The sequence below is a fragment of the Gadus macrocephalus genome, chromosome 7 (assembly GCF_031168955.1).
Source record: "Gadus macrocephalus chromosome 7, ASM3116895v1".
Taxonomy (NCBI): Eukaryota; Metazoa; Chordata; class Actinopteri; order Gadiformes; family Gadidae; genus Gadus; species Gadus macrocephalus.
The window spans coordinates 11,219,795-11,225,993 of NC_082388.1; the positions used below are offsets into that span (position 1 = coordinate 11,219,795).

Genomic DNA, 6,199 nt, shown 5'->3' on the forward strand with positions numbered 1-6,199 from the left:
TTCAACCAACAGCTGATGGTGGGCGGGGAACCCGAGCATATGATTTATGTTAAGTAGCCATTATGGCGAAGAGGCTGTGTGTTCAAGACAATGCTTCAGAGGGAGGAACAACGAGGGAAGGAGAGTTTAAAACAATAGGCAAGGTCATGGTGCGACCTTGCCTGGTGTGTTTGGTACTGTCTCTGCTCGTCAATGGACAACAGCAGCGTGCTCTGGGTTCATTTTTGGGAGACTGAATGCCAAATAAAAAGTATTTATTTAGCATTCAAATAAAGATGCCGAAAATAATTCATTTGAAAATGTAAAATGGCATCGAATGGAACGAATGGACGATTCAACGTGTCTGGCATCTACAACCTGCATGGTTCTTCAATAATTACCATTATATTAGGCATGCCGTGCTAAGCTTACTTACTCTCACGGTACATGTAATATGCTATTAAGAAAAAAAAATCTTTGATAAGCTCTGGTGAATTCTTGCGCAGCGTTGATTGCTCTCGAAATCAATGTTTTTTAGGAGGAGGACCAACATTTTATTTTCTGGGGAAAGTTAGCCGTGATGTCATCGTGATGGGAGCTGATCTCTCTCAACACGCAACACGAGTTGATGGAGGTCTGTATTGTTGGGAGACTCAATTATGGGATGTAATCTCAAGTCTTTAGCGTGCATTAACCTCTTCAAACGTTCAAACGTACCACTGTTCCAGAGGAAAATGTAATCACCCCCCAAAAATATATATTTAAATGCATGCCTCATCTGGCTGTATCGCACACTACCCCGGGCTTACTATAATGTAGAGCTATTTGAGACAAAGTGATCCTCCAATTACAGCAGAGTCAGTTGTAACCCGGTTAATAATGGATTCTGTAGTAGCGTCGATGCTACTTAGCAGGACGTTAGAGCGAGCGAGAGAGAGAGAGTGCATAAGGAGCGACAGGGGAAGAACGAGAGAGAGAGAGAGACTAAAGTGAGAGTGTGTGTGTTGCTGATCGCATAGCAGCCGTGTGCCCCCCCCCCCCCCCCCCCCCATCACTGAGAGTATTATATACTGTACGCCCCTGACAAGGTGATATTCTGTTTCAATTCTCCAGCCAGCCTCTGATTGTGCTGCATGGACACATTTTAGCTTAACGTCGTAGTCCACTGGCCCCGCACCCCAGCCACAGTAGCAAGGATGGACGAGCTGAGAGCTGTGCACCTCGTTACACAGACACCCTCAACCATCCCCACCTGGAGCCCCCTCTTTGTCCTGGAGGACAGAAGAAAATGTGCGTGCCAAGATAGGAAAAAACCTAGCATGGGCTTTGCATGTCGCTAGCACTACGTTGAAGGCTTTTGCCGTTAATAAGAACATAGGAAGGCGCGTTGCCGTTGTAATTGAAGCGGGGGTCTCGCTTTCACCCTCGCCCGCGCGTCGTTTTCACCATCGAATACAATTTTACGACACCGCATTAACGCCGTACACACACAAGCGCATCATAACTATTATGCATCGTGCAGGCATAATCATACGGCCTATGATTATGCCACAACGGCATTCCGACGGCTGTAATGTTATGCAAATATAAAAACGTTCACGGCGCCCGTCTATTGGCATGACGCGATGAATGATGGAGTGACACCTAAGGTTATCGTAAACACCAGTGTGTGCTCGTGACTTTCAGGCAAGGTTTCAGACCTACATGAGGAGGGGGGATGTTCTGCCTCCAGATGATAATTACAGGACCTCATTTCTCTTATCTAATATTGTTCAATTCACTGGTGAGTTCTCTCTATTTACAATGACGCCTCCCTTTTGGAAACCCGTGTTTATTAGAAAAGTCTCATTTTGAAAGCCCAACCTTAATGACAATGTGACGCTGAGCGCAGTGTGTCAACATTCTCAAAGGCAACCGAATATCGGATATTACAAATATAACCTGCGTTTTACTATCTGCATCAGCCAGAAAACCCACGAGGCATTCAAATAAAACAGACAATTCTATCCTTACTCTCATCGAGAGTTGAACTCAACAAAGACATCATTACTGGTGGCACTTTGAGTTTTTCAGTGTTTTCCACAAATACACCTGTGTTTACATAAGCCAATCTGCATCAGGCACAAAACCCAGAGAAGACATACATTCAAGGCAACGAATAATCCAATCCCCCGTACCTCATCAAACGATCTCCTCCAACAAACAAACAAACCAATAGCTGATCCTTAGTGACCATAGAGTTTTACTATTTTTATCTCATTGTCTTCAAACCAAACAGCTGTGCGTGATTTTGTATGTGTGTGCGTGTGTGTGTGTGTGTTCGTGCGTGTGTGAGTGTGTATGTGCATGTGTGTGCGCGCACGTGTGTGTGTCTGTGTGTATGTGTGCATGTGTTGGCGTGCGTGCGTGCGTGTGTGTGTGTGTGTGTGTGTGTGTGTGTGTGTGTGTGTGTGTGTGTGTGTGTGTGTGTGTGTGTGTGTGTGTGTGTGTGTGTGTGTGTGTGTGTGTGTGTTGGGGGGGTATACATATAATCCCTGTCGGGCCATGCAGCTGGCATGCAACTGAGTCACGCATCAGCCCTGATTAGAGGCAGCAGCGGTCCCCTGGCCTTCCCCCACCCTACTATACCCGCACCCCAACCCTGCCCCCTACCATAACCCCCCCCCCCCCCTACACTACCCCAACACACGCCCTACCAGAGCTACCAAGAGAGAGAGACAGAGAGAGACAGAGAGAGGGGGGAAGTATGAGAAGAAAGAGAGTGATGGAGAGAGTGAAGAGAGCGGGAAGAGAGAGGCTGAAGAGAGAGAGAGAGAGAAACTGAAGAGAGAGAGAGAGAGAGAGAGAGAGAGAGAGAGAGAGAGAGAGAGAGGAGAGAGAGAGAGAGAGAGAGAGAGAGAGAGAGAGAGAGAGAGAGAGAGAGAGAGAGAGAGAGATAGTGATGGAGAGACATCAGAGGGGAAGAGAAAGAGAGAGGCGAAAAAGAAAGTGATAGAGGGACGAGAGAGAGTGCCAGGGCCAGCCCTCTCTCTCTCAGTCCGTGTGACCTTGATGGAGCGTGATGGAGAGGAAACGACAAGCGCCACAACGCCACACGCCGTCTGTATCATGCGAGCTCCTCCCTCGCTGTCACGCGGCAACGCTCGCGTGCTCTTAGATGTGTCCAGTCAGGAGTTGTTTGTTGATTTAACAATATTCTGTTCCTTATCTCAAAGACTCGCCTTGAATCAGTGTATCCTTCTCTATGGCGGACAATCTGTGGCCCAAGTCCTATGGAAACACCCACACGATTTCTGTTTCCTTTTCTACAATCTGTGATTTCATCTGAATATGAAAATCCTACAGTTGCTTCGAATATGAACAGCTCTAGTTCATAATCGAGGAGACAGTAGGATTTTCCCATTAGATACTATGAGACACATTATTATACTATTAATACATACATTCAACATGCAAAATATAACATGCAATACAATTTCACTTTTTATATTACTACGGCAGATAATAGTAGTAGTAATTGTGAACCGGGCACCGTTGTAAGGTGTTGGTGCCGTGTTGTGCACTGACTTTTACAACAGCTTAAGCATGTTGTTTGCTGTTGTTACAAAAATATTGTTTTATATTCAGGAGGATGCAGAAGATCTAAATAAGCAGACCAGAGCAGGCAGGCTGACGATAATGATGTGAAATAAATAAAACATCGAACTAATGGGTCAGACATGAACTAAATAACTGATCTACCTGGTCTGGAGCACAATGGCACACATATACACTATGTGTTGAGAATTTCCCCGGATGTTAAAACAGTCTAGCTATTTTTCTTAGCTAGATATTTCTTAGTGATCGGAATCACCTAATTGACAAACTTCACCACCAAATTATTTAAAAAGTGGTTAAATAGTAAATTTCTATTCAATATTCTTCCTCTACAGCTAAAGGGAAAAACTGTTAAGATGGCGTCCACTCAACAGCAGCCAGCAGGAGGATCATTTGAGTCATTAATATACACGTGTATTTCCTCCCGTCCTCGTACAAATCCTGCAACAAGCTAACTCACAGTTGGCTAGCATGCTGTAACTTCTGAACGTTCCAATCAAATCATGACGGAGCGCATTGCATTCCCCCCCCCCCCCCCCCCCTGCGGCGACCTCCTGGTTTTACTTGTATGGATAAGTCACATCACATTACCGAGATACAATCAGAACGCCATTTCATGGTGTACTGTCACAAGAGATAGAGAATCCAGTCAAACAGGGTCAACGGTTTCTAAAGTGTAAGCATTTTCACCGAGTGATCTTGAGTTATTGTACGTTTTTCCGAACTGCATAACACGTTGTCTATCGGCCAAACTGAAACACTGGAACAACATGCAAACCTGTTAGAAAACGGACTCACTCAAACACACTGGTGCGCCCTCCCAGGCCAGTTAGGCACGGCCTAACTTAAAATGAACTGGTAAACCGGGGAGGGCTTTCCCCTCCTCCCCTCTCCCTGCTCTGTTAGCCAGGCTCGGAAACGGCAGAGCCGCTTCGCTGTCCAGACGTGTGGTGCTGAAACGCCATCCAACCAGGAGGAGATGCTGGGGCTGTCCCCGCCCTGCTCCTCTACCTTACCCCAGCCCCCGCTCCCACGGCAGGGGTGCTCCAGTGAGTCACACCGCCGGCTGCTCCGGACGACATCAGCCGGCGGAAATGTTCAAATGCTTTCCCGGCTCCCCGAGGGGCTGATATACGAGAGCTGTGTTGTATTATTAAGCTACTGTATTCTGTATTGGGGGATAAGACACTCGGAAACTGTGCAGTGGAAGTGGGCCAGGGGTTTTGGTTTGACAGATTTAGTTCAAGGTAACCATAGGTATTGAGCTTTTTTCAGCCGGTCTTAAACACATGAATGTGGACACGCTCATGCACAAGCTAATGATCACAAAGCTCTGGTTGAATCCCACATATCTCCTCTTCTCCGAGGACCAGGCTCGGTGTGAGATGCTAGATGTGTGTCAGGCCAAGGCGAGGCAATGCACACAGCCTGCTTGTTCTCTAAATACGTCTTCTCGGCACAGCAATGTACGTGAATCTTCAGCCTCCTTATTCAGTTGCTTCTTTTACCCTTTTGCGTTGTGCCCCTGATGTCTTCTAGACATTTAAGCATGAGGTTTCTTCATCATAGTGTGCATGTGTATCGGCGCTTCTGTGTTGTCTTTGTGTGTGTGTGTGTGTGTGTGTGTGTGTGTGTGTGTGTGTGTGTGTGTGTGTGTGTGTGTGTGTGTGTGTGTGTGTGTGTGTGTGTGTGTGTGTGTGTGTGTGTGTGTGTGTGTGTGTGTGTGTTAGCCTGTATGATATCTGACCTTATCTTTCAAGGGCTCATCATAAAAAAAAGACCAAAAAAATAACAGGCTATCCTACTCTGGTGACCATATAATGCAATTTCGTTTAAATCAGCTTAACTTTAGTTATTTTCATGACAGTAAGACTACGCGCCACAATCAATGGTAAAAATTATACCCCAAAAAAACAACATCTTATTTAACCCATATTTGTAGCAGGGCTGTGTGTTGTCGAAGCCGTCTGGCTCGCAGTCCTTCTCGGAGAGAACAGCCACGGGGGCTCCTGTATCAGCCGTGCCGTGGGCACGTCTTCCTCCACACCATTAAGCCACCTTATATGCTATCCGCGTTGGATTAGGATACATCTCTCTCCCTCTACCCTTCATAAACTGAAAGTTTATGAAGAAACACGGTTTAACAAAGGAACAAAAGGTGTCTCCCTGGACAAATGTTGTAATGAGACCTATCTTTTGCAATGCCCGCCGCCATATAAGTGTCAATATTTGTCGGGCAACATCCCCCTGATTTTGGGATACCACACACACAACATAGACTATTGACATTGAAACACGCCACGGTCTCTTTGTATAAGGAATACTGCAACACACACACACACACACACACACACACACACACACACACACACACACACACACACACACGCTCAGAGCACGGTGTTGTCCACGGTGTTTCTTCACCGTCCACCGTGAGGTAATGGGGCTAAATATCTCGGTGGGCGCAAGGTGCCATTTACCTGGAGATCCGTCGGCGATCCGACACATGTAGGCAGGGGGATGACGGCTTTAGCAATCCAGGTTCCACCACGACGAAAGCAATCCCTTTACACTGAGGCAAAGTGACGAATGCGCAGATGAATGCGACTTTTGTCTTTACCTG

The 6,199-nt window shown here is 46.5% G+C and overlaps 1 protein-coding gene across 1 annotated transcript in view; it reads right to left on the minus strand.

Moving 5' to 3' along the window:
* nrxn2a (neurexin 2a) overlaps window positions 1–6,193 on the minus strand; it is a 91,920-nt gene extending 85,727 nt beyond the window's left edge. Inside the window, exon 1 of the mRNA XM_060056227.1 lies at window positions 6,057–6,193. The gene's annotated coding sequence lies outside the window, so the exon portion shown is untranslated. The remainder of the gene's footprint in view (window positions 1–6,056) is intronic.
* Window positions 6,194–6,199: the final 6 nt, after the last annotated feature.